Source organism: Callithrix jacchus, chromosome 7 (genome assembly GCF_049354715.1).
Source record: "Callithrix jacchus isolate 240 chromosome 7, calJac240_pri, whole genome shotgun sequence".
Taxonomy (NCBI): domain Eukaryota; kingdom Metazoa; phylum Chordata; class Mammalia; order Primates; family Cebidae; genus Callithrix; species Callithrix jacchus.
In genome coordinates, this window is record NC_133508.1 from 127,515,649 (window position 1) to 127,543,212 (window position 27,564).

Consider the following 27,564-nt stretch of genomic DNA (forward strand, 5'->3'; position numbering starts at 1 on the left):
AGAGTATTTTCCAGCTTGAATTCATTCTCTCCGTCACATTCAGGAACACCAATCAAGCGTATATTAGGTCTTTTCACATAGTCCCATATTGCTTGGAGACTTTGCTCATTCCTTTTTATCCTTTTTTCTCTATTCTTGTCTTGTCGTTTTGTTTCATTAAGTTGGTCTTCGACCCCTGATACCCTTTCTTCTGCTTGATCCATTCGGCTCTTTAAGCTTGTACATATTTCACTAAGTTCTCGTGTTGTATTTTTCAACTCCATAAGTTCATTTGTATTCCTCTCTATATTGTCTATTCTTTTCAACATTTCATCTAACCTTTTTTCCAAGTTCTTAGTTTCTTTACATTGGGTTAGAACAAGTTCCTTTAACTCCCAGGAGTTTCTTATCATCCACCTTTTAAAGCCTACTTCAGATAATGGAACACAGTCCTTTTCCATCAGGGCTTGTTCCGTTGCTGATGAGTCCTTTTCCATCAGGGCTTGTTCCATTGCTGATGAGTCCTTTTCCATCAGGGCTTGTTCCGTTGCTGATGGGTTCTGATTTTGAGTATACTCGGCCTTCTTAGGCTGTTTTTTTCCCTTCATTGTAGATGAACCACCTTTCTAATTAGGTTTCTGAGTCAACGTCTGACTTGTTGATTCCCAGTGCTGGGATCTGAGCAACCCACTGTGGCAGCCTAAATAGCAGTGATAAGACTGATGGTGCTCTTCTGCCCGGGAATCTCTGGTCTGGCTTCCCTCTTGACTCCGCAACAAGCGGCTCTGACTTCCCGGAGCTCCAAACTCTGGTCAGTAGGGGAAGCAGTCCTGTTGGCTCTGAGTGAAGAGCTGCTGCGCCGAGACGCCGGCAAAACTGCTGTGGCGGCCACAAGAGTTGCGCTGGCGACCCGTGGGGCTCCTCCACTGGGAATCAGCTAATCGGTGAGTGACAAAAATTCGTCTAAAGATGTGGCGTCGTCTCATTCTCTGAGCTTTCACTGGGAGCTACAATCCTGAGCTGTTAGTGGTCGGCCATCTTGGATCGATCTCCAGAATAAGAATTTTAAATTAGCTTCCCACTTGGGATCCGCCCAAGCGACTGTGGACGCGTTCCGTGCCTGTCCCAGGAGGGCTTGGCCGGGAGGGGGACTGGCTGGATTCGTGGGTGGTGTGAGGGGAAAGAGCTGGAACGTGCGCGGGGGGACATGGCCGAGGCGCTGTGGGAGGGGGCCCAGGATTCTGGGGAGTTAGCGGGGACGCGCCTGAAGCTCTTATCGAGAGGTACAGAGGTCGCGGTGGGGGTCGTAGATGAACCGCTGTGGAGCCGACTACCCGAGGGACGTGGTGGGGGGCGTGGCTGAGGCGCGGCTAAAGTGGGGTGAGAGGAAAGTACTGGGGTGAGGGGTAGAGGAAGAGGAGGCGAGGGTAGGAGGGAGGTGGGGATTAGGGGTAGGGGGTAAGAGGGAGGCTGGGTGGGAGGTAGGTGGGGACATGGGGTAGTGGGGTGATGGGCAGAGGAAATCAAGTTTTAAACTTTTTTAAGGGACACAAAAAGATTAGAATAAATAGAGTTCATGGATGGCATTATAAAAATATCAACTTCCTTCTATATTTATCTATATACTGTACAATATTAATAGAAATTCTAGTAGGATTCTTTTTTTCAAGAACTCAAGGTTTAAAAATTTTACCTGGACTAATATTCATAAAGAGTTATTTTTTGAAAAGGAATAATAAGAAGACACATACTCAATGCTATTTCATAATAAACTATGTAGAACACACATAAGATCAAATGGACTAAAAGAAACAAAATTAATAGTGAAGACAGAGGCATGGATACATGGTGGCATCAAAAATTGAATGGAAAATGATACATTGTTCATTGCATTATGTCTGAAACATTATAGCATTGGCTCACTCTTTCACCAGCCTTATCTCCAATACAGTTGGACCTTTATTTCCCATTATGTACAAAGCTGAACCTAAGGTGGATTAAAGACCCCAAGGTGAATGTGGAACAATATACCAAATAGAATTTATTATGAATATTGGTAACAAATCATAGTAGTGTTTATAGTACCTGTGAGTTTCATTAATAGAAATTATTCATGTTTTCATGCCATATTAAATTGTTGTAGATATCACATGAATACTTTGGAATTACGGTAGTTATTAGATCTACTGACTTGTCTTCTCATTGAATGCTTCAATAAAGTAGTGCGTGTATTGCTGTGTCACAAATAAAAATATTTTGATAACAGTCTTTCAATAAATTGGTTTTCTTCGTAATTCCAGGTATTTTATTTTGTTGTTTAAGGACAATGTTTTGAATAGTTTTGGCTCTATCAGACTGTCAGAGGGGTCCATGGTACTGAAACAAGGTTCAGAAATTCTGAGAAAAAGGAAGTGATTTGTAGGTCAGATGCTAACCAAAGGTCAAGTGAGATGAGGACTGCAAAGGAGACATCAGATTTGGCTGCCATTACAATAATTATCCTAGAGAGTTCCTATTTTAGGGGTGAAGGTCGAGGCAGAAGCTGGATCAGAGTGAGCTGAGAGGTGAATCCAGTTGAGAGCATGCAAATAAGGAAGTCAACTATTTCTTTGGCAGTAAAGGAAAAGAACTGGTAGTCAAAGGGAGTAACAGGATCAAGAAGAAAATGAAGAAAAAAATGAATGTACTTTTAAGTGGAAGGCAGGAATCTAGTGGAAAGGGAGGGGCTGAGAGGAGAGGAGAGAAGATGACGGAGGTCATGAGGTCGTAGACAATACAGGATGGCAGGAAGTGGAGAACTTGGAGGGATTTGTCTCGGACCAGGGTTGATGGGCACGACGGGCTCAAATTTAGATAAATATGGGGAAAAGGAAAAGGATCTGAAGGACTTTCAACTTTTGCTGGCTTTTCCCCCACCCCAACCCCCATCTCCCAATAATGTTGAGGGCAGGAATGATTTATTGACTTTTGCTTAAGAGTATAAAAGTATAAAAACGCTGGTGTGGAGTATGGTAAAGTTGCTGAGTAGGGATAAGGAAAGACTGCAGAGCAGGTCTAAGGGTCAAAAACCACTCTGGTGTAATAAAGCCAACACATTCAAAGTGAGAAAAGAGGTAAACAGCTAAGAGTAACTGTGAGTTGAACTCAGGAGGGCAGTTAAAAGACACTGACCTGGAAGCTTTTGTGTGTGTGTGTGTGTGTGTGTGTGTGCAAGCTATACAATTCATTTCCTGTGAAGGTGAAAATAAGGTGCTTAATCAATGGCAACATTCTTTTTCTATATCATGTTTTAAAGTTTTCATTTAGGCCAAATGTGTTGGCTCAACGCCTGTAACCCCAGCACTTTGGGAGGCTGAGGCAGGCAGATTACCTGAGGTCGGGAGTTCGAGTCCAGGCTGACCAACATGGAGAAACACCATTGCTACCAAAAATACAAGATTAGTTGGGTGTGGTGGCACATGCCTGTAATCGCAGGTACTCGGGAAGCTAAGGCAGGAGAATCACTTAAATCCAGGAGGCAGAAGTTGGAGTCAGCCAAGATTTCGCCATTGCACTCCAGCCTCAAGGACAAAGCGAGATTGTCTAAAAAAAAAAACAAAACAAAAAACCTTTTATTAAAAAAAGAATGTTTATGTTTTATGAACCCCTTTGATCAGTTCTCTGTTCTTTCAGTTCTCAGCTATGTAGAATGTTCAAGAGAGCCTAGAGAAGGTGGCTGAAGCTTGTATACCTCATTTTTTTTTTTTTTACAAGGGAACAGCATAATCACTAACATACAGCATAATCTCCTAATTTTATGCCTTAGTTAGCAGTTAAATAGTTTTTTCCTTACTTGGAAGTGCTCTTATTTGTCTTTGGATTAAAAGTAATAAAACACAAAAATCTCAGGAATAACTAGAGTTTCAATTTTGGAAAACAAATTCGCCACTGACATCAATGAGTTAAAAACAATTTACTTGTTACTATACAGGTGAAAAAACTGAAAAATTGTGATAAAATTTATGTTCCATTCTAATCTATTTGTTTATACAATAGAGAAAACAAAACACATTAATATCTTTTGCTTAATTTATTGATTTTGTTATTTGAGTTTTTGTATTTTAAATGCAAAATAGAAAATATTAAAATTGGCCAGTTGCAGTGACTCACTTTGGGAGGCTGAGGTGGGTGGATCACGAGGTCAGGCATTTGAGACCACCTGGCCAACATAGTGAAACCCCGTCTCTACTAAATATACAAAAAATTAGCCATGCGTGGTGGTGGGTGCCTGTAATCCCAGCTACTTGGGAGGCTGAGGCAGGAGAATTGCTTGGACCTGGGAGGCAGAGGTTTCAGTGAGCCAAGATTGCACCATTGCACTCCAGTCTGGACAACAGTGCAAGACTCCATCTCAAAAAAAATTTAAATTAATTAAAAAAAATAATTGAAATGGAAAAAAGAAAAATGCAGGAAACTGGAGCCAATAATCTGTTTCACATAGGCTTTGTACAAAAGAAAATGAAAACTAAGATCCAGCTGGAGATGCTAAAGAAATGAGACCAATTTTTTAGCAGCTGTAAAAAAACCTTCACTTGAGACGAGAAAGAGTCCCTTCACAATAATCACCTGGGAAAGGTAAGCACCTGTCATAATGATGTTCTCTTTACTCGCATTGTTTCTAAGACACTTTATTTAGAATTTCTTCTGGATCCTGTTCCACTTTTTTTTTTGTAATGTTTTCAGTAAAGGAAAATATATTCCTCTGTGAGGAATGAGCTTGATTTTTAGAAATAGTAAAAGTCCTTCAGAAACAGATCTGCTGAAACAGCAAACAAACTATTCCTGGTCAAAGACAGGAAGCATGACCACAGTGCAATGGGACTAATTTTCTTGTATTGGGGGAAAAAATACCCAAAACTGCCTGCCATGGTTATGTTGGGTATGTATGTAAGACAGATTAGAAAGGCAGGTAGAATTCAAATTTTAGAGTTTTGCATTGCAAAGCAAATGACTTTGAATGTAATTTTAAATGCATTCAAAGATTAATTAAATGTTTTTGGCCAGTGAAATGACTTGTATAATAAAAATAAATAATGTGTGAAAAATCAAATCACATGTCCTTCTGAGATCTAGGACATTATTATTTTCTTATAATTTACTGACATAATAACTCTTCTCAGGAAAAGGAAATGATTTGATATGATGTATTAGTAAACTGCAATTCTGTCCTTTTAGGGTAAAAATAATTTCCTTTGATGGAGAGGACAGAAATAGGAAAGGGTTTCCCCCAGAGGAAAGATTAACTGTTGATCCCAGTGTGATCGTGGGTCATTAATTAAGTCACCAATTAAATTATTCAGTGATTTATACTTTAAAAATTCTTCTAAAATGGTGCACAACACCTTTTAAAGGGGGTTACACATTATATCTTTTTTTTTTTTTTTGAGACGGAGTTTCGCTCTTGTTGCCCAGGCTGGAGTGCAATGGCGCAATCTCGGCTCACCGCAACCTCCGCCTCCTGGGTTCAGGCAATTCTCCTGCCTCAGCCTCTTGAGTAGCTGGGATTACAGGCACGCCACCATGCCCAGCTAATTTTTTGTATCTTTAGTAGAGACGGGGTTTCGCCATGTTGACCAGGATGTTCTCCATATCTTGACCTCGTGATCCACCCGCCTCGGCCTCCCAAAGTGCCGGGATTACAGGCTTGAGCCACCGCGCCCGGCCCACACATTATATCTTATTTGTATCTTGGTGTATCTTCTATAATGCCTAAAATTTAGAAATAATGTTTTATTAGTGATTAGCTGAGTGGTCTTTTACCCTGATTTTTTTTCTCTTTGAGGGCATCAACATTCACTTGTCAAATAAGAAACTTCTGAGTTATTCTAAACATTTTACTTTTCTATGCCATCCACATTAAATATATAATGAGGTCCTGTTTTGCCACAATATCACTGCCTTTATTTTAGGTCAGAATAAATTGCCTATAAACTATAGCAGCTTTCTAATTGACCCTTTAAAATACCATCTCAATACCCTTTGGTATTTATTGGTTAATTCATTTAATCATGCATAAAATTAACAAGTGGCTCCTATACCAGGTACTGTGTTGGGTTCCGGGTATACCATAACAAAGAAAGTAGACGGCATCCCTGCTTCAGGTTTATAATTTAGTGGGAAGATGGGTATAAACTTATATATGTCTATAAAATGTAATCAATACTAGGAAAAGACAGGGATGACGGGGAATGCACTGTAGCCACATTAATCTTTCTAAAGATAAATCTGACTATGCTTAAAATCTTCCATTTATTTCCAGTGGCCTGCAGGATTAAATCTAGACTATTTAAAATTGCTCACAAGTAACCATATGTTTGAACCCTAATATGTAGCACAATATCAAATTCATAGAGGCTCAATGAATATTAGTGGAAGGAATGAATGATAAAACTTGAAAATGCTTTAAAGGCAATTCTGCACTTACTTGCATTAATAAAATTTGTTAGTTTTGAAACAGATTGCCAATGCTTTATGAAAGAGAAAAGAATGTTTCCATCAATGTTTGAGCCCAGATTGCTTTTATAACTATGTTTTTTATTATTGAAAACACTGCTAGAATTTTAATGGAAATATCAGAATGTCCTATTACTATAAAGTGTAAAGCGTTGCTTTTTTTGTGTGGCAGGAGAAGTCTGTAGTAAGGGTAGTGAAAAACAGATTGACATTTGGTCATTATTTCTTATCAAGGGTGTTTTACTTGTAATGCTATTTGACAGCTATATTCTGGGTCTGACAGCATTGAACCAGCTTAATTCCCACTGAACTGCTCTAAATAGGCAGTATTGCAATCAGTTTAACAACCCCTGGAGGCAATAAAATCTCTCCTTTGAACGAATACTCAAGGGGAAGAAATCTAAGATTTATAAAGGGCAGCAAGTATTCAAGAAAGGGGCAAAGTTTATGTGTGAGCCTATAATTGATGTTTCCTTTGTTGGAAAAGAAAGCTTGAGGATGCTTTAAGAATTAATCTTTAACAAGTTCTAATCTGCACTAACAAGTGTGTTCAAGATGAGTGAAAGAGATATGTGATTCTGAGAGTCGAGTTGCTTCCAGCCAACTAAGAAAATTTGGAGGGGTCATGAAAGTATGAGAAAGAAACTTTAAAATTCAAGTGGACGACTTTAGCTGTATCTCTTTGAGGTCTGTGGCAGAGGGTCGCCATTGCTACAGACTGTGCTGATTATGCTTTATGATTGGCTCATGGTTTGTACTTGCCTAATATATGTGGACCTCTATGAAGAAATTTTCAGACAAATATAAAATCATCCTCATTCTAAATGAGCTTGGCTGTTCTTCTGTTAGTGGCAATTTAGTTAAACAGTTTAAGCAGGGTTTAAATTAAGATAGTCCTAGGTTTAAATCTCTGTTCCCACCATGACTAGCTGTTTATCCTTGGGGGATGTTAACGCTATTATTCACAGCTATCTCATCTGTAAAATGGGGTTGATAGTTATTACGGATTGGGGAGTTCAGAAGTATGTAGCTCAGGAGAAGCGCTTAATTCAATGTGGGGCAATGAGTAATAGTTGATTTAAATGAGGTCTTACTATGTGCTAAGCATCTATGCTAAGGGCTTTAAACTGCTTGATCCTCATAGTAACCATACAATGTAGGTACAATAGTATAGCACAAAGAAAGCATCGAGGTTGGGGGATATTAGGAGAAATAGGTCGAAATACATAACCAACCTGTTATTTTTCAAACTCCTGGGCTCAAATGATTCTCCTACCTTAGCCTCCCATAGTGCTGAGATTACAGGCATGAAGCCACCATGCCAGGTACTTGTTACTTATGTCCCTGGGACTTAATTGCTAGGGAAGTAACTTTGTTTTTGTCAGTGGACCCCATGAAGCTTGGTGATAAAACTTTGGAAATCCTCAGCACATCTGGCTGTTCATGTCCCCTAGGGTGGTAGTGGGGCAGGTACCTCCATCAAATCTCCAGTGACAGCTATCGTCATTTCTCCATTTTAATATTTATGTAGTATGTATTTGCATACTCATATACACAGACATTTCTGTGTGTGTGGGCTTATTACTGATTCCTACAGCCCTGGTTCTTGAGCTCACCACCTGCACTCGTGCTGCTGGCTGCAACTTCTGTAACACTAGCAGAACCAGGCAAGAGGATAAACTTCCCCTACTTTCCTTACATATACTGCTCCTTCTGACCAGGACTGTCATCCTTAACCGTCTATCTAATTTATGAAATTCCATTCATCTTTCAGGTCTCAGGTTAAGTATTTTGTCCTCCAGCAAGCCTTCCTTGACTTCCCAAGACTTGAGAAGCCCTTTCTGTGTGCTCTTCTAATAGTGGTGTCTACCCTTTTCCATTGTCATTGTAACAGTCGCTTTGTACTGTTTACCAGTACTTCTCTTTCTTTCTTTCTCTCTCTCACCCTCCCTTCCTTCCTTCCTTCTTTCCTTTTCTTTCTTTCTTCCTTTCTTTCTCTTTCTTCCTTCCTTCTTTCCCTCCCTCCCTCCCTCCCTCCCTCCCTCCCTTCCTTCCTTCCTTCCTTCCTTCCTTCTTTCTTTCTTTCTTCTTGATAGGGTTTGACTCTGTTACCCAGGCTGAAGTGCAGTGGTATGATCTTGGCTCACTGCAACCTTGGCCTCCTGGGCTCCAACCATTCTCCGACCTCAGCCTCCCAAGTAGCTGGGACTACAGGCACATGACACCATGCCCAGCTAATTTTTGTATTTTTGGCAGAGACCAGGTTTTGCCATGTTTGCCCGGGCTGCTCTTAAACTCCTGAGCTCAAGCAATCCACTGGCCTTCCAAAGCGCTGGGATAACAGGTGTGAGCCACTGCACCTGGCCCAGTATCTGTTTCTTTACTTCTGACCATATGAGAGGATTGCATTTTCACATCTTCTTAAATTTATGTGTGGCCGTGGTTTGATTTGGCTGATAATTTGTGAGCCGAATTGATGTATGTAATTTCTGTGTTCAAGTCCCTCTCTCTCTTCCTCCACATTGGGAATTCTGAAAGCTTGTGTTGATATGGAGGGCAGCTGGCATGGAGAGTTACTGAAACACACAATAGACTGCGTGTGTGAGGTACATAGCTTTTCTGCTTTTTAACCAGTGAGATTTTTGGGATTGTTGGTTACTGCAACATATCTTAACTGATATAGTCACTGCTAGGCCATTGGTTTACTTCCTTATCTGTCTATAGGTCTGACTGAGGAGAGCAATTGTCTTGTTCATCATTCTATCCCCAGAGTCTTGTTACGGGACTGTCTGGCATATGGAAGGCAACTAATAAATCATTCATGCAATGAAATAATGATTCTATATCAAGGAAGGATCTATCTGAAGATTTAATTTCCACAGTAGTAGAACCCTTAGCATGGCTCTGATGTGAGATGAAGTGATAAAGAAATATTATTTGAGGTGAAAAAATAATGATAATGGTTCCATATCTAAACTGTAGAAAATGATTTCTTTAGAAAAAAGAAAATGTTTTATGATTAAAAGATAATTATATATACTCAAGAAATAAAATGCATACTTATCTTTTATTTGCGGATAAATAACAACAGTGAAGTATTCCAGGAACTGGAGAAAAAGGTCTGTAACATGAAGGCACATGAAAACAACGATTGCTATTCATTCATTCATTTATTCAACGTTGTATGCTTACTGACCTTGTATGTACCGTGGCAGTGGGAAGAAGGGCTCACAGTTAAGTAGAAATAAACAGAGACCAGGCTAATTAGAATACAGTGGAATAAGAACAATAACAGAAATGCTTTTGGGAAAGAGCATAGTAAAAGGCTATACTACTTCTGAGTTGGAAAATGATGAATTCACAGAAGGGACTTTTTATTTGGGCCCCTCCACTCTATAAACTCGCCTTTTATTTCCAGTGACCATCACCTGTATTTATCTTCAGTGACTACCATGGCCATCTTCTGGGCTTTCTCATCATCCAGATGGTACCAACTCTCATACAATAAAATCCATGATCCTACGCTCTGATTAAACTCACTGGTCTTCCCAGTTTGCCTATTCAGTTATGGCCAACTACAGCCATTCCTTGGAACTTATCAAGACTTTCACTCTCAGACCCTTGCTATTTACACTTTTCTCTCCTCCTAGCACAGACCTCCATAAACCAGGACTTTGGCCACTCTTTTGGTGTTGTCCTTAATTTCTTTACTCCATTATTGTCCTTTATCAGTTTTATCTGGAAAATCCCACCTTAGATCAACCACCTGTGGCCTTCTCCATGCTCGCTTTTAGACTGCTAGAGAAAAATCACAGGCAGACTGGGGACATCTAAAAACCAACATGCCCCACTTTAACTGGGATCTTAACATCTCTCAGTAACCCTTTGATATTTTCCTACTAAATGTCCTTGTCAATCCTCCATGATGACTATTTCAATATCCTTTTCTTACCAAATATTCTTTGACTCTAACACCTTCTACCCACGGGTATAGCAGATAATCTTGCTTGCTACTTTTTAGAGCAAATAGAAACCATCAGATTGGTATTTCTTTAACTTCCTGCACTCAAACCTAAAAAATTACTGGTGGCTATATTGTATCTCCTTCTATCCTGTTAAAACAGGAGTTTGGCTTCTGTCTATCCTAGGCAAATATCTTGGGAATGTGTCAAAATATCAGGTTAGGGGAAGGAGAAAGAAATGTGTTTATTCAGTAAGAAAAAGGGCTAAGAAAGAATCCTGAGGAATAGCAATATTAAAGAGATAGTTGCAGAAGGAAGAGATCACCACCGGGACTCAGAAGGGGCATTCAGAGACAGGTGAAATCAGAACGTGTGAAGTTAAGGAGGCCAAAGGGAGAACACATTTCAAACAAGAGGGAGAATTGACATTTCGAACCTCTAAAACTTTGGACAAAAAAAACAAAAACAAAAACAAAAACAAAAAACGACAACCAACATATCTTTTGGATTTGATAACAAATAGGCGATTGTGGACTTTGGTAAGAGTACTTCAGTACAGAGACAGGGGTGGCAGGCAGACTGGAGTGGTTTGAGAAGTGAATGGCAAGTGTAGACGTGGAGACTCCAGTTGTAGATTTCTGTTTTAAGAAGTTCAGCTCTGGCCTGGCTCGGGCTCACTCTTGTAATCCCAGCACTTTTAGAGGCTGAGGTGGGCAGATCGTGAGGTCAGGAGATTGAGACCATCCTGACCAACATGGTGGAAACCCTGTCTCTACTAAAAAAAAAAAAATTAGCTGAGTGTGGTGGTATGTGTCTGTAATCCCAGCAAACCCAGCTACTCAGGAGGCTGAACCATGAGAATTGCTTGAACCCAGTAGGCAGAGGTTGTGGTTAGCCGAGATTGCACCACTGCACTCCAGCCTGGCAACAGGGCGAGACTCTGTCTCAAAAAAAAAAAAAAATCAGTGGTAGATATTATTATGATAATCACCACCCTTGTGCTATCAGTCAATACACTACTATGCAGGCCACATGACAGACTCAGGGGTTCCCGTTTCCTACGGGCAAGTAACGAATGTCGTCTTGGAAGTTGCTGTTGCTGATTAGCTTGTGCAGACTGGTCTGGAGTTCCAGATCCCTCAGGCTCCTTCCTATGTGACTATACTCAAGGGAAGAATCCAGCCTTAGAGAGTGTTGGTGTGGTTCTAAACAGGCCAGGCTGGGTGGCATTGGAGCCTGTGGGCGAGTTCCTGCTCAGAATATGGAGATGCAAATTTGAAAGAGGAGTGGAGGAAAATATGTTGGGCCTAGAGGGGAAAACAAAAGTAGTGTTTTCCAGTAAGGAAGGAGAGGTAAAACCTAAATGAAGCCAGATAAAATTTAGATAAGTAATAGTGATTGATTGGTTAGTATGTCAGGTTCCTTCCTTCCTTCCTTCCTTCCTTCCTTCCTTCCTTCCTTCCTTCCTTCCTTCCTTCCTTCCTTCCTTCCCTCCTTCCTTCCTTCCTTCCTTCCTTTTCTTTCTTTTTTTCGAGATGGAGTTTCGCTCGTTACCCAGGCTGGAGTGCAATGGCGCAATCTCTGCTCACCGCAACCTCCGCCTCCTGGGTTCAGGCAATTCTCCTGCCTCAGCCTCCTGAGTAGCTGGGATTACAGGCACACACCACCATGCCCAGCTAATTTTTTGTAGTTTTAGTAGAGACGGAGTTTCACCAAGTTGATCAGGATGGTCTCGATCTCTTGATCCACCCTCCTCAGCCTCCCAAAGTGCTGGGATTACAGGTGTGAGCCACCACACCCAGCCCTACTTATTTCTTTATAAAAACCTAGTCCCTGTTTTGGATTTGAAGAAACAGGCTTAGAAAGGGTAAGTAATTTGTCCAAAATCTCACAGATCGAATCAAAAGGAGAGCATATCAGCAGTGCAGGGACAGAAATGGAACTAGAGGTAATAAGTGCTTAAACTTGGTGCTCTGGTGAACACCCGTGCAGAAGACATTGTTGTTTCTGCGGGTTGTACTGATGAGCTTTATGTGCCTGCTCCTGCTCAGGTCATCCCTTAAGGAAGCTGACAAACCTGGCTGCACATCACATTTCCCTGGGAGCTTGTCAATGTACAGATTCCCAGGCCACACTCGAGCAGGTGCTTATGAAGTAGGTCTCAGATAGGTGCACCAAATCCATGTTGGTTAACCAACATCCCAGATTCTGAAGCACCTGGTCCTTGGATGATATTTAGAAAGTACTCCATTAAAGCCACCCACAGCTGGAAGCAATATGTGGATTTTCTGCGGCACTCCCACAAGTTACCAATGGTTGACACAGCTAAAGAATCTGGATTATCCAGTTCTGGCTGGGCAAGCGTTGAAACTATGCCAAGAAATTCCCTTGACTTCCCAAATTCCAGGCTTCAGAATAAAACCTGGATTAATAGGTGCACACATAGAATGCAACATAGCAGTAATTCAGGCTGTAAAATATGTTCTTGTTAAATTGCCTTTATTCATAGAATGCTGCTGATCTGTTAGGTTAGCTTAAAGTTCTGAATATTGGGTTTGCGTTTCTCAGCAATCATTTGTGTTCTACACGAGTAAAGAAGCAATAAGCATTTTGTCTACATCAGGCTAAATCATCCTGAGGGAGCAGTTTACATCATTAGAATGTAATGAAATAAGTTGTCACCAGCAGCTGCCAACAATATTTCTGATGACAAAAGGTTATGATTAGCAGACATTTTCAGAGTTAAATTTACTTTTGTGCATAAAGGGAGGCCAGGTATGCTGGCAGAGTCTTTCTTTTTGATTTCATGTACTTTTTTTTGGAGTAAATTTTATTATGTGTATTTGTGCTTTACAACATGATTTTTTGGGTATGTACACATAGTAAATAGTTACTGTATGAAGCAGATTAACATATCTATCGTCTCACATAGTTATTTCTTTTTGGTGACAAGAGCAGCTACAATCTATTATGCCTGTTTAAAAAAATCCCGAATACAGTACAATTCTATTAACTTTAGTCTTCATGCTGTACATTAGATCTATAAACTTGTTCATCCTACATATCTGCTATTTTGTATCTTTTGCTCTACATTTTCCTATCCTCCCCATTCAACAGAATATTGCATGATCTCACTTACATACAGAATATATGTATTTTTTCAGTTTGGCTTGTTCACTTAGCACCATGTCTTCAAGGCCCATCCATGTTGTGGCAAATGGCAGGATCTCCTTTTTAAAGTCTGTATAATATTCCATTCTGTATATATACCACACTAAAAAAATCCATTTGTCTACCGACAGACATTACGTTGTCTTCACATCATGGCTATTTTGAATAATGCCACACCGAACATGGGAGTGCAGATATCTTTATGATGCGGTGATTTCATCTCTTTTGGGTATATACTCAGAAGAGGGATCACTGGGTCATGTGGTAGTTCTATTTTTAATTTCTTTAGGAATCTGCTTTCCATAATGCTGTACCAATCTACATTCTCATAGTATAGTAGTATACACAGTATACTAGGGTTCCTTTTTTTTCACACCCTTGCCAACATCGCTTATCTCTTTTCTTTTGGATAATACCTTACAGGTATGAGGTGGTATCTTAGAGTGGCTTTAATTTGCATTGTTTTGATGATTAGTGATGTTGAACACCTTTTCATATACATGTTGGCCATTTTTATATTTTCTTTGAAGAAATGTCTGTTCCACTCCTTCATTCATTTTAAAAATAAAATTATTTGTTTTTCTTCTATTGAGTTGTAAGAATTCTTTGTAGATTTTGGTTATTAACTTCTTATCAGATATGTGGCTTGCAGTTTTTTTCTCACTATTGCTTTGGAGATTCTTGAGTTTTTGTGGTTCCATACAAACTTTAGCATTATTTTTTTTCTATTTCTGTGAAAAATGCCTTTGGAATTTTGATAGTGAATATGTTAAATCTCTACATTGCTGTGGGCAGTATGAACATTTCAACAATATTAAGTATTCCATCCATGAATGTAGGATATCTTTTTATTTACACGTGACTTCTTCAATTTATTTTTATCAACATTTTATAGTTTTCAGTGTACAAATCTTTCATCTCCTTGGTTAAATTTGTTCCTAGGTATTTGATGCTATCATAAATGAGATTGGATTTTGAGCTTCTTTTTCAGCTAGGCTGTTTTTTGTGTGTGGAAATGCTACTTACCTTTCCATGTTGATTTTGTATTTACAGCTTTACTGAATTTATTTATTAGTTATAACAGGTTTTAATTGAATTTTTTGGCTTTTCTATGCATAAGACATATCATCTGCCAATAGAGATATTTTTAATTCTTTCTTTCTGGTTTAGATACCTTTTATTTCCTTTTCTTACCTGATTGTTCATGCTAGTACCTTCAGTACTATGTTGAATAGAAGTGGTGAGAGTGGGCATCCTTGTTTTATGTTGGATCTTAGTGGAAAACCTTTCAGTTTTCCTTTGTTGATGATAATGTTAGCTCTGGGTTTTTCATAAATGCCTTTATTATGGTTGAGGAACTTTCCTACCATACCTAAACTAATGTCAGAGTTTTTATCAAGAAAGATGCTGAACTTTGTCAGATGCTTTTTCTGCATCAATTGAGATGGTCATGTGGTTTTAATCTTTCATTCTGTTAATGTGATATGTCACATTGATTGATTTGTGTATGTTAAACCAGCCTTGCATGTCAGAGATAAATCCCACTTGGTCATAGTGTATAATCTTTTTGATGTGTTGTTGAATTGTTTGCTAATCTTTTATTGAGGATTTTTACATCAGTGTTCATCAGAGGTATTGGCCTATAGTTTTCTTTTTATTTTTATTTTTTAGGTGGAGTTTTACTCTTACTGCCCAGGCTGGAGTGCAATGGCATGATATCAGCTCACCACAAACTCTGCCTCCTCAGTTCAAGCGATTCTCCTGCCTCAGCCTCCAGAGTAGCTGGGATTAAAGGCATGCACCACAATGCCTAGCTAATTTTGTATTTTTAGTAGACGTGGGGTTTCTCCATGTTGGTCAGGCTGGTCTCAAACTCTTAACTTCAAGTGATCCGCCCGATCAGCCTCCCAAAGTGCTGGGATTACAGGCGTGAGCCACCATGCTGGCCTGGCCTATAGTTTTTTTTTTTTTTTTTTTCCTGTGGTGTTTTGTCTGGCTTAGGTATCAAGGTGGAGCTGGCATAGTGAAATGTGAAATATGAAATGTGTTTGTATTTCCTGTAGCTCTTTTTTTTTGGAAGAGTTTGAGAAGTATTGGTAACAATTCTTTGAATGTTTGGTAGACTTCAGCTGTGAATGCATTTGGTCCTGGCCTTTTCTTTGTTGGAATATTTTATTTATTTATTTATTTTTATTGCATTTTAGGTTTTGGGGTACATGTGTAGAACATGCAAGATAGTTGCATAGGTACACACGTGGCAGTGTGATTTGCTGCCTTCCTCCCCTTCACCCACATCTGGCATTTCTCCCCATGCTATCTCTCCCCAACTCCCCACCTCCCGCTGTCCCCCCAATACCCCCCAATAGACCCCAGTGTGTAGTGCTTCCCTCCCTGTGTCCATGTGTTCTCATTGTTCATCACCCACCTATGAGGGAGAACATGCGGTATTTCATTTTCTGTTCTTGTGTCAGTTTGCTGAGAATGACGTTCTCCAGATTCATCCATGTCACTACAAAGGACATGAACTCATCGTTTTTGATTGCTACATAATATTCCATGGTGTATATGCGCCACATTTTCCCAGTCCAGTCTATCATCAATGGGCATTTGGGTTGGTTCCAGGTCTTTGCTATTGTAAACAGTGCTGCAATGAACATTCGTGTGCATGTCTCCTTATAGTAGAACAATTTATAGTCCTTTGGATGTATACCCAGTAATGGGATTCCTGGGTCAAATGGAATCTCTATTTCTGGGTCCTTGAGGAAATTGCCACACTGTCTTCCACAATGGTTGAACTAATTTACACTTCCACCAGCAGTGTAAAAGTGTTCCTATTTCTCCACATCCTCTCCAGCATCTGCTGTCTCCAGATTTTTTAATGATCACCATTCTAACTAGCGTGAGATAGTATCTCAATGTAGTTTTGATTTGCATTTCTCTGATGATCCGTGATGATGAGCATTTTTGCATATGTTTGTTGGCCTCATGTATGTCTTCTTTTGTAAAGTGTCTGTTCATATCCTTTGCCCATTTTTGAATGGGCTTGTTTGTTTTTTTCTTTTTTCTTTCTTTCTTTTTTTTTTTTTTTTTTGCGACGGAGTTTCGCTCTTGTTACCCAGGCTGGAGTGCAATGGCGCGATCTCGGCTCACCGCAACCTCTGCCTCCTGGGCTCAGGCAATTCTCCTGCCTCAGCCTCCCGAGTAGCTGGGATTACAGGCACGTGCCACCATGCCCAGCTAATTTTTTGTATTTTTAGTAGAGACGGGGTTTCACCATGTTGACCTGGATGGTCTCAATCTCTTGACCTTGTGATCCACCCGCCTCGGCCTCGCAAAGTGCTGGGATTACAGGCTTGAGCCACCGCGCCCGGCCCGTTTGTTTTTTTCTTGTAAATCTGTTTGAGTTCTTCTGGATATCAGCCCTTTGTCAGATGGGTAAACTGCAAAAATTTTTTCCCATTCTGTTGGTTGCCGATTCACTCTAGTGACTGTTTCTTTTGATGTGCAGAAGCTGTGGAGTTTGATTAGGTCCCATTTGTCTATTTTGGCTTTTGTTGCCAATGCTTTTGGTGTTTTGATCATGAAGTCCTTGCCTACTCCTATGTCCTGAATGGTTTTGTCCGGTAGTTTTTATGGTGCCAGGTTTTACGTTTAAGTCTTTAATCCATCGGGAGTTAATTTTAGTGTAAGGTGTAAGGAAGGGGTCCAGTTTCTGCTTTCTGCACATGGCTAGCCAGTTGTCCCAACACCATTTTTTAAACAGGGAATCCTTTCCCCATTGCTTGTTTTTGTCAGGTTTATCCAAGATTGTATGTTTGTAGATATGTTGTGTTGCCTCCGATGCCTCTGTTCTGTTCCACTGGTCTATATCTCTGTTTTGGTACCAGTACCATGCTATTTTGATTACTGTAGCCTTGTAGTATATTTTGAAGTCCGGTAGTGTGATGCCTCCTGCTGTGTTCTTTTGGCTTAGAATTGACTTGGCTATGCCTGCTCTCTTTTGGTTTCATATGCAGTTCAAGGTGGTTTTTTCCAGTTCTGTGAAGAAGGCCATTGGTAGCTTGATGGGGATAGCATTGAATCTGTAAATTACTTTAGGCAGTATGGCCATTTTCACAATATTGATTCTTCCTAACCATGAACATGGAATGTTTCTCCATCTGTTTGTGTCCTCTCTTATTTTGTTGAGCAGTGGTTTGTAGTTTTCCTTGAAGAGGTCCTTTATGTTCCTTGTTAGTTGTATTCCTAGGTATTTTATTCTCTTTGTAGCAATTGCGAATGGCAGTTCGTTCTAGATTTGGCTCTCTTTAAGTCTGTTATTGGTATATAGAAATGCTTATGATTTTTGCACATTGATTTTGTGTCCCGAGACTTTGCTGAAGTTGCTTACCAGTTTCAGGAGTTTTGGGGCTGAGACAATGGGATCTTCTAGGTATACTATTATGTCGTCTGCAAATAGAGACAATTTGACTTCCTCCTTTCCTATTTGAATACACTTCATTTCTTTTTCTTGCCTGATTGCTCGGGCTAGAACTTCCAGTACTATATTGAATAGGAGTGGTGAGAGAGGGCATCCTTGCCTAGTGCCAGATTTCAAAGGGAATGCTTCCAGTTTTTACCCATTCAGTATGATATTGGCTGTTGGTTTGTCATAAATAGCTTTTATTATTTTTAGATACGTTCCATCAATACCAAGTTTATTGAGGGTTTTTAGCATAAAGGGCTGTTGAATTTTGTCAAAGCCTTCTCTGCATCAATTGAGATAATCATGTGATTTTTGTTTTTGGTTCTGTTTATGTGGTGAATTACATTTATAGACTTGCATATGTTGAGCTAGCCTTGCATCCCCGGATGAATCCTACTTGATCATGGTGGATAAGCTTTTTGATGTGCTGTTGCAATCAAAATACTGGCTTGCCAGTATTTTATTGAAGATTTTTGCGTGTATGTTCATCATGAATATTGGCCTGAAGTTTTCTTTTCTTGTTGGGTCTCTGCCGGGTTTTGGTATCAGGATGATGTTGGTTTCATAAAATGATTTGGGAAGGATTTCCTCTTTTTGGATTATTTGGAATAGTTTCAAAGCAAATGGTACCATTTCCTCTTGTGTGTCTGGTAGAATTCGGCTGTGAATTGATCTGGACCTGGGGTTTTTTTTTTTTTTTGTGAGGTAGGCTCTTAATTGCAGCTTCAACTTCAGACCTTGTTATTGGTCTATTCATAATTTAGACTTCCTCCTGGTTTAGGCTTGGAAGGACACAAGTGTCCAGGAATTTATCCGTTTCTTCCAGGTTTACTAGTTTATGTGCATAGAGTTGTTTGTAATATTCTCTGATGATGGCTTGAATTTCTGTGGAATCTGTGGTGATTTCCCCTTTATCATTTTTTATTGCACCTATTTGATTATTCTCTCTTTTCTTTTTTATCAATCTGGCTAGTGGTCTGTCTATTTTGTTGATCTTTTCAAAAAACCAGCTCTTGGATTTACTGATTTTTTTGAAGGCTTTTTAATGTCTCTATCTCCTTCAGTTCTGCTCTGATCCTAGTGATTTCTTGTCTTCTGCTAGGTTTTGAGTTTTTTTGATCTTGCTCCTCTAGCTCTTTCAATTTTGATGATAGGGTGTCAATTTTGGATCTCTCCACTCTTTTCATGTGGGCACTTATTGCTGTATATTTTCCTCTAGAGACTGCTTTAAATGTGTCCCAGAGATTCTGGTATGTTGTGTCGTTGTTCTTGTTGGTTTCGAAGAACTTCTTTATTTCTGCCTTCATTTCATTGTTTTTTCAATCAACATTCAAGAGCCAGTTCTTCAGTTTCTATGAAGCTGTGCGGTTCTGAGTTAGTTTCTGCATTCTGAGTTCTAACTTGATTGCACTATGGTCAGAGAGTCTGTTATGATTTCAGTTTTGCATTTGCTGAGGAGTGATTTACTTCCAATTATGTGGTCAATTTTCAAGTAGGTGTGATGTGGTGCTGAGAAGAATGTATATTCTGTGGATTTGGGGTGGAGAGTTCTGTAAATGTCTGTGAAGTTTGCTTGTTCCAGGTCTGAGTTCAAATCCTGGATATCCTTGTTAATTTTCTGTCTGGTTGATCTGTCTAATATTGACAGTGGAGTGTTAAAGTCTCCCACTATTACTGTGTGGTAGTCTAAGTCCCTTTGTAACTAGTTAAGAACTTACTTTATATATCTGGGTGCTACTGTATTGGGTCCATATATATTTAGGATCATTAGCTCTTCTTGTTGCATTGATCCTTTTACCATTATGTAATGTCCTTCTTTGTCTCTTTTGATCTTTGTTGTTTTATAGTCTATTTTATCAGAGATGAGAATTGAAACTCCTGCTTTTTTTTGCTCTCCATTTGCTTGGTAAACCTTCCCCTATCCTTTTATTTTGAGCCTTTATGTGTCCTTGCTTGTGAGATGGATTTTGGCTTTTATCCAATTTGCCAGTCTGTGTCTTTTGATTGGTGCCTTTAGTCCATTTACATTTAGGGTTAATATTGTTATGTGTGAATTTGATGCTGCCATTTTGATGCTAGCTGGCTGTTTTGCCCGTTAGTTGATGCAGATTCTTCATTTTGTTGATGCTCTTTATCATTTGGTATATTTTTGGAATGGCTGGTACTGGTTCTTGCTTTCTGTGTGTAGTGCCTCTTTCAGGAGCTCTTGTAATGCAGGCCTGGTGGTGACAAAAATCTCTTATTACTTGCTTGTTTACAAAGGATTTTATTTTTCCTTCACTTATGACACTTAGTTTGGCTGGATACGAAATTCTGGGTTGAAAGTTCTTTTCTTTAAGGATGTTGAATAATGGCCTCCACTGTCTTCTGGCTGGAGGGTTTCTGCCGAGAGATCTGTGAGTCTGATGGGCTTCCCTTTGTGGGTGACCTGACCTTTCTCTCTGGCTGCCCTTAGCATTTTCTCCTTCATTTCAACCCCGGTGATTATGTGCCTTGGGGTTGCTCTTCTTGTGGAATATCTTTGTGGTGTTCTCTGTATTTCCTGGACTTGAATATTGGCCTGCCTTGCTAGGTTGGGGAAATTATCCTGGATAATATCCTGAAGAGTATTTTCCAGCTTGGATTCATTCTCTTCGTCACATTCAGGTACACCTATCAAATGTAGATTAGGTCTCTTCACATAGTCCCACACTTCTTGGAGACTTTGTTCATTTCTTTTTGCGCTTTTTTTCTCTAATGTTGGCTTCCCATTTTATTTCATTGAGTTGGTCTTCCACTTCTGATATCCTTTCTTCTGCTTGGTCAATTCAGCTGTTGAAGCTTGTGCATGCTTAGCGAAGTTCTCGTATTGTGTTTTTCAGCTCCATCAATTTACTCATATTCCTCTCTAAGTTGTCCATTCTTGGTATCATTTCCTCAAATCTTTTTTCAAGGTTCTTAGTTTCTTTGCATTCAGTTAGAACATGTTCTTTTAGCTCACGGAAGTTTCTCATTACTCACCTTCTGAAGTCTAATTCTGTCATTTCATCACACTCATTCTCCGTCCAGCTTTGTTCCCTTGCTGGTGAGGAGTTGTGGTCCCTTGTAGGAGGTGAGATGTTTTGGTTTCGGGTGTTTTCCTCCTTTTTGCTCTGGTTTCTTCCCATCTTTGTGGATTTATCCACCTGTCATCTGAGTATTGCTGATTTTCTGATTGGGTCTCTCAGTGGACATTTGGATTGTTGATGATGAAGTGTTTCTGTTTCATAGTTTTCCTTCTAACAGTCTGGCCCCTCTGCTGTAGGACTGCTGAGGTCCACTTCTGGCCCTGCTTGCCTGGGGAACACCTGTAGCAGCTGTGGAACAGTAAGGGTTGCTACCAGGTTCTTCTTCTGCTATCTTTATCCCAGAATGATGCCCGCCAAATGTCAGTCTGATCAGTCCTTTGTGACGTGACTCTTTGGATATATGGGGGGTCAGGGAGTTGCTTGAGGAGACAGTTTGTACTTTATAGGAGCTCAAGTGCTGAGCTGTGAGCTCCGTTGTTCATTCAGAGCTGCTAGGCAGGTATGTTTAAATCTGCTGCAGCCGAACTCGTAAAACCCCTTTTTTCCTCAGGTGCTCTGTCCTGGGGAGTTAGGGCTTTATTTATGAGTATCCATTGCACTGTCCTGCCCAGCAAGGAGGCAGTCTAGTCACTGCCTGCCTGCAGAGGCTATACTGAGCTGCTCTGGGGTCTGCCCTGCTGCCTTGGGCTCCGCCCTGCTGCCGTGTGTAATTCCTTGCAGTCCTGTTTATATGGGTGTGGCTAGAACTGCCATGGCAATGGTGGCCTGCCTCTGTAATGGCGGACTCTCTCTGTTACGATGGGTTGCCTCGGCAACGGCAGGCTGCATCAGCAATGGCAGAGTACCTTGGTAGGGGTGGAGTGCCTCAGTAATGGTGGACATCCCTCCCCCACTGAGCTGCACCATCCTGGGTTCAGCTGTGCTTGCCATGAAACTATCAACCCCGAGCGTTTCCAACTGCAGTTTTGTTTGTTTGTTTTTGTGTGGGTGGGACCCGCTGAGCCTGATCACCTGGCTCCCTGCCTCAGAACCCTTTTGTTTTTAAGTTGAACGATTGACTCTTTCCCAGGTGTTCCAGTCGCCTGCCGAGAGGGCACCGGCATCTGTGTGATTTCCTGTGCGGTGATCCACTGCGCCGGCTGAAACAATTTTGCTGCCTGGGAATCTCCTGGCCTGGCTTTATGTTTAAGTCTCATTTAATCAGATGAATGTGCTAATCTGCTTTCCCAGATCTTCAATTGCTGGTTTAACAGGGCAACCAGACCAGTGTATTTTGTACGGAGTGCCGCTGCTTTCCGGTGCTGGCCGAAACAGCCACGTTGGCCAAAACAGCCATGCTGGCCACCTGTGGGGCTCCTACACCTGGGAATCTCCTGGTCTGTGGGCAATAAAGATCCATCTGGAAATGGGGTGTCCACTCACCCTCTGAGCTTTCACTGGGAGCTGCAATCCTGAGTTGGTCCTACAGCTCCATCTACTCTTCTCAGAATATCTTAAATTACTTCTGCAATCTCTTTATTTGTTATTGATTTTTGTACTTTTTTTTTAAATTAAAGACAGGATCTGGCTCTGTCACCAAGGCTGTTGTGCAGTGGCAAGATCTTGGCTTACTGCAACTTCTACCTCTAGAGCTCAAGCAATCCTCCCACCTCAGCCTCCTGAGTAGCAGGGACTGCAGATGCACACCACCACACGTGGTTAATTTTTGTATTTTTTTTTTCCCTAGAGACAAGTCTCACTGTGTTGCCCAGGCTGGTCTCAAATTCCTGAGCTCAAGTGATCTACTTGCCTAGGCCTTTCAGTGTTGGGATTATAGGCATAAGTTACTATGCCTGCCCTGGATTATGTACTTTTAATAATGGTTTGTCTAGATAGGTATGTAGAGAACTAATAAAGTACTTAAAAATGTTTGATGTCAAAGCAATAATGTTCAAGTAGGTGACTGCAGAAGCCTGCTTTTCTCAAAGATGAAGTATGTACTATGCTAAATGCTATTTATCACCAAACCTTCTTTCCCTATTATTGGACACAGCAATGAAACTCTTGGCTAGGGGAGCCAATGACTCTTGAAGTCTCTTTTTCTACCTATGTGGACACCACCCTAGCCCAAGCAACAATTAATCCTCTCTTGGGTTACAGTAATAACCTCCTAATTGATCTTTCTCTCTCTTCTTGCCTTTCTATACACAGTTTTTTATTAAGTAGCTTGACTTACTGTTCTTGCATAAGTATCTAATCATATCTAGCTGCGATTTCCCTTGCACTTAGAAAAACCTTTGGCATATAGTATATGCCCAGTAATTATTTGTTAATTGAGTTAATAACTGTTACTCTCCTGCTAAAACGTTTCAAATCCTTCTCACTTCCTTTTGGATACAGACCAAACGTTTTAATAAGGGTTATAATTGCCCTGCATACTCACTGATCACTTACATGTTCTGCTCCATACTAGACTACCTTCAACTTATCCAGTTTACCATTTCTCATTGCTGACACTTCATACCTGCTGTTCTCTCTGTCCAGGTATCATCTCTTCCCCTATCTTGTCCACTTTTCTTTTAAGGAATTTATTTTATTCTTTAGATACCAGCCTAGATGCCACCTTTTCCAAGTCTTCTCTGATTCTCCCACAATCGGGTAACTTGGACCTCATTTGTGATCCCTTAGCTTCTGAACACTTCCATTCTAGCTTTTCTTCCATTGCACTGTAATTGCTGATTTGCTTGTCTCTGCATTCAATTAGGCTATAAGGTCCTCGGTGCAGAGATGGTATGTATCTTATTCACACTGTAAAAGTTCTAGCACCTAGCACAGGTCTTTGTGTCTAGCGTGTATTCAATAAATGAGTCAGATTGATAGTTAACAGCTTAGAGAGCCAAAAGCATAGCCTTGATTTCTCCCTTCAGTTGTGGTTGGTAAGAAAGTCCTACAGGTAAGGTAAGTTTATAGGCTTTCAGTGAGAGTAATCTCTTTGGTTTACCTCCCTCACTTGACACCTACATGGCCACCATGCTGACTCAGGTTACTATTGGTCCTGGCTTGGGTTACAGCAATAGACTCCTAACTTGTCTCCCTCACTCCCTTCTTGTCCTTCTTTACATAGTTCTACATTCAGCAGCCAGGGAAATTGAACTCTAGAGTGTTCATATGGTTTGTTTAAAGCCTTACAATGGCCTAGTAGTGAAACGGAATGAGAAACCATGTTTTAGGAACTACTTTCTTCTTTTTATAATAGAATAATGCTCATTAGTCCCAAACCTATCCTGATTAAATTCCATTTGATTCTGATTCACTCTTAAGTCTCTTCACATAGCAACAGTATTCTAATTTCAGCTGAGTTTGAGATCATAGCATTACTCTCTCCTTATGGTTCTGAGAATATCTACTTCTCTTAATAAGCAACATCCTACCTACTAACCACTTTCCGTGAGAGAAAGATATTTCATTGACAGAAAACTATATAATAAACCTTGAATATGGAGAGTGCATATCAAGGCTGAATATTTTATTCTCAATGAGTATTTTTTTATGAACTCAGTCTCTGAAGACACCAGTGGGAAGGTTGTTCAATTCCAGAAGTCTATGCTCTCTGTCATAATTTGTTCTTAGCAGATGTCTTTATCATTAATTACCTATATTGTTAGCTTGTTTCATGGAACATTCAAAGATCCCAATGGAAAAATTCTTTCATTTCTTTTTTTTTTTTTATTCTTGGTACCCATTTCTTAGCGACTCCATGCAGCTGCCATTTTTTTTCCCCCTGTGGCAGTTCCTCCTTTCACACACCCCACCTCTTCCCAACTTGTTCCTTTAAAAAACAATGGGTTTTTGAAGGAGAAAGAGCCATTTTTGGTTTCAAACACCAAATGACTCAAAGACTTTCCTCCTTCTTTCCTCTAGTTGTGACTCTAAGACCTTCGCTCTATGCTTACTTGCAATTTTATGTCATCTCCATTTACCTTCTCACAGAGGTAGTTTGGTGTTTGCCATGTGACCCTGGCATCACAATGGTGTGCATAGCTATAAGTGAGTATTCTTTGAAGAAGGTGCAGAATTATTTCTAGGTTTCAGGTCCTGTGGGCAGTTCCCCAAACCTGGGCTTTGGCAGGAGCATGAGTGAGAGGGCAGGCAGGAAGACAGTGTTGGGGCCAAGCAGCTGGGACTACTTTCAAGAATAGAAGGCAGCATAGCCCTGGAGAATCTAACTGGAAAGCTTATATATAACTAGCTAAGAATACACATCTCGGGGTTTTTCCCTAGCATGCTTCCTTTCCAAGATCATAGCTTTTTCTTTTCTATTTCCTTTTATTTTTAATTTTGAAATAATTTCAAATTCACTTTAAAAATTTCAAAACATAGTACATTCTTTTTCCTTTTGAGACAGTCTGGAGTGCAGTGGCATGATGTGGGATGACCGTAGCCTCAACCACCCAGGTTCAAGCGATTCTCCCACCTAAGCCCCTGCAAATAGCTGAAACCACAAGTAAACACTACCACACTTGGCCTGCCAAAGTGCTGGGATTTTTAGGTATGAGCCACTGTGCCCAGCTTATAGTATGTTCTTATATATCCTTCATCTAGATTCCCCAAATGTTAACATTTTTTACCAAAATTTGTTCTTAGTGGATGCCCTATAATCGTCTCTGTCTGGATATATATATGCATATATATATTTATAATGCCTATATATATTATGTATACATATAATGCCCTTTCTCTGAATCATTTGAGACTAAGTTGCAGACATACAACTTTACTGCCATGCATTTTTTTTTTTGAGACAGAGTCTTGCTGTGTCGCCAGGTGCCAGGCTGGGGTGCAGTGGCGCGATCTCGGCTCACTGCAACCTCTGCCTCATGGGTTCAAGCAATTCTCCTGCCTCAGCCTCCCGGGTAGCTGAGACTACAGGCATCTGCCACCACACCCAGCTAATTTTTGTATTTTTAGTAGAGACGGGGTTTCACCATGTTGGCCAGGATGGTCTTGATCTCTTGACCTCATGATCTGCCCGCCTCGGCCTCCCAAAGTGCTGGGATTACAGGAGTGAGCCACTGCGCCTGACCTACTGCCATGCATTTCAGTGTATATTGCCTAAAAACAATGACACTATCCTATATAACTATAGTATTACTATAGTATAATTGTCAAAATCAGGAAACGAACATGGATACAGTTAATTAATATCTAATCTATGCTAAAAGAAAACCCTGAGTCAAATTAAATTTAACAATTTTTTTTGAGCAAAGAAGCATTCATCAACCGGGCAGCCTCCTGCATTAGAATAGACTCATGGAGACTCTAATGCAGCCATGTGGTAGAAGATTTTTGGACAGAAAATGGAAGTGAGGTACAGAAACAGCTAGATTGATTACAGCTGTTAGTTTGCCTTATTTGAACATGGTTTGGTCCTTGATTAGTCCAAACTTGTTGATGGAGCCAAGAATAAGTTACAGTTTATGGAGAAACATTTAGGATGAACTTAAAATATGAAAGGAGGTGGTTTTAGGCTAAACTTAACGTCATGACTCTTACTTGAATTTTGCCAGTTATCATATTAGTGTCCTTTATGACAAAAGAAACAATAATTCTGGTTCAAGATCGAATCCAGCATTATTTTTTGCATTTAATTGGTATATCTTTTTAGTCTTCCTTAACCTGAGAGAGTTCCTCAGTTTTCCTTTGTCATGAACTTGATATTTTTGAACAGTACAGGCTAATCATTTTAAAGACAGTCCTTCAGTTTAGTTTGTTTACTATTTCCTCATGGCTAGAATCAGAATGTACATTTTTGTCAGGGAAAATATAGAAGTGATGTTGCATCTCTCTTGGTGCATCACATCAGGAGGCATGTGACACCAATAAGTCTCATTAGCTGTCATGCTAACTTTGATCTCTTGGTCAACGTGGTGTCTGCCAGATTTTCCCACTATAAAGTTACCTTTGGTAATTAATAAGCATTTTGTGGAGAGATATTTTGAGACTATGCAAATATTTTATTATCATCAAGTTATGCCCACTAATTTTAATATCTATTAGTGATTCTTGACTGAAATAATTATTACTATGGTGGTGTGAAGTGTTGATTTTGAATTTTATCATTTCTTCTATATTTATTATTTATTAGTTGGCATTTTACTTTCAGAAAATGTTTCCTTCCTTCCTTCCTTCCTTCTTTCCTTCCTTCCTTCCACTTTTCTTCCCCTTTTTTTTTCCTTTTTATCTTGCTTCTTTCTGTATAGGCTCACAGAATTTTATTTTATTCTATGGGTTGGAATTTGTTACTATAGTGATTTATTTTGATGCTCAAACTGACCCAGATTTAGCTAGTGAGGAGCCCTCTGAATCTGGATTCTATGTCCTTCTGACATGTCCCCATCAGTCTTTGTATACTTCCTTACCTTCTAGTATAGTAAGATGCTCCAGGCTCATCTTGTACACATCCTGCCAC

At 40.1% G+C, this 27,564-nt stretch overlaps 1 long non-coding RNA gene across 2 annotated transcripts in view; it reads left to right on the forward strand.

Annotated features, from left to right (window-relative positions):
• The first annotated feature begins 1,505 nt into the window (after window positions 1-1,505).
• Window positions 1,506-27,564, forward strand: part of LOC128928215 (uncharacterized) — a 34,190-nt gene continuing 8,131 nt past the window's right edge. For both annotated transcript variants that reach the window (XR_008473023.2, XR_008473025.2), the window contains exon 1: window positions 1,506-4,593. This is a non-coding gene — a long non-coding RNA (uncharacterized LOC128928215). The remainder of the gene's footprint in view (window positions 4,594-27,564) is intronic.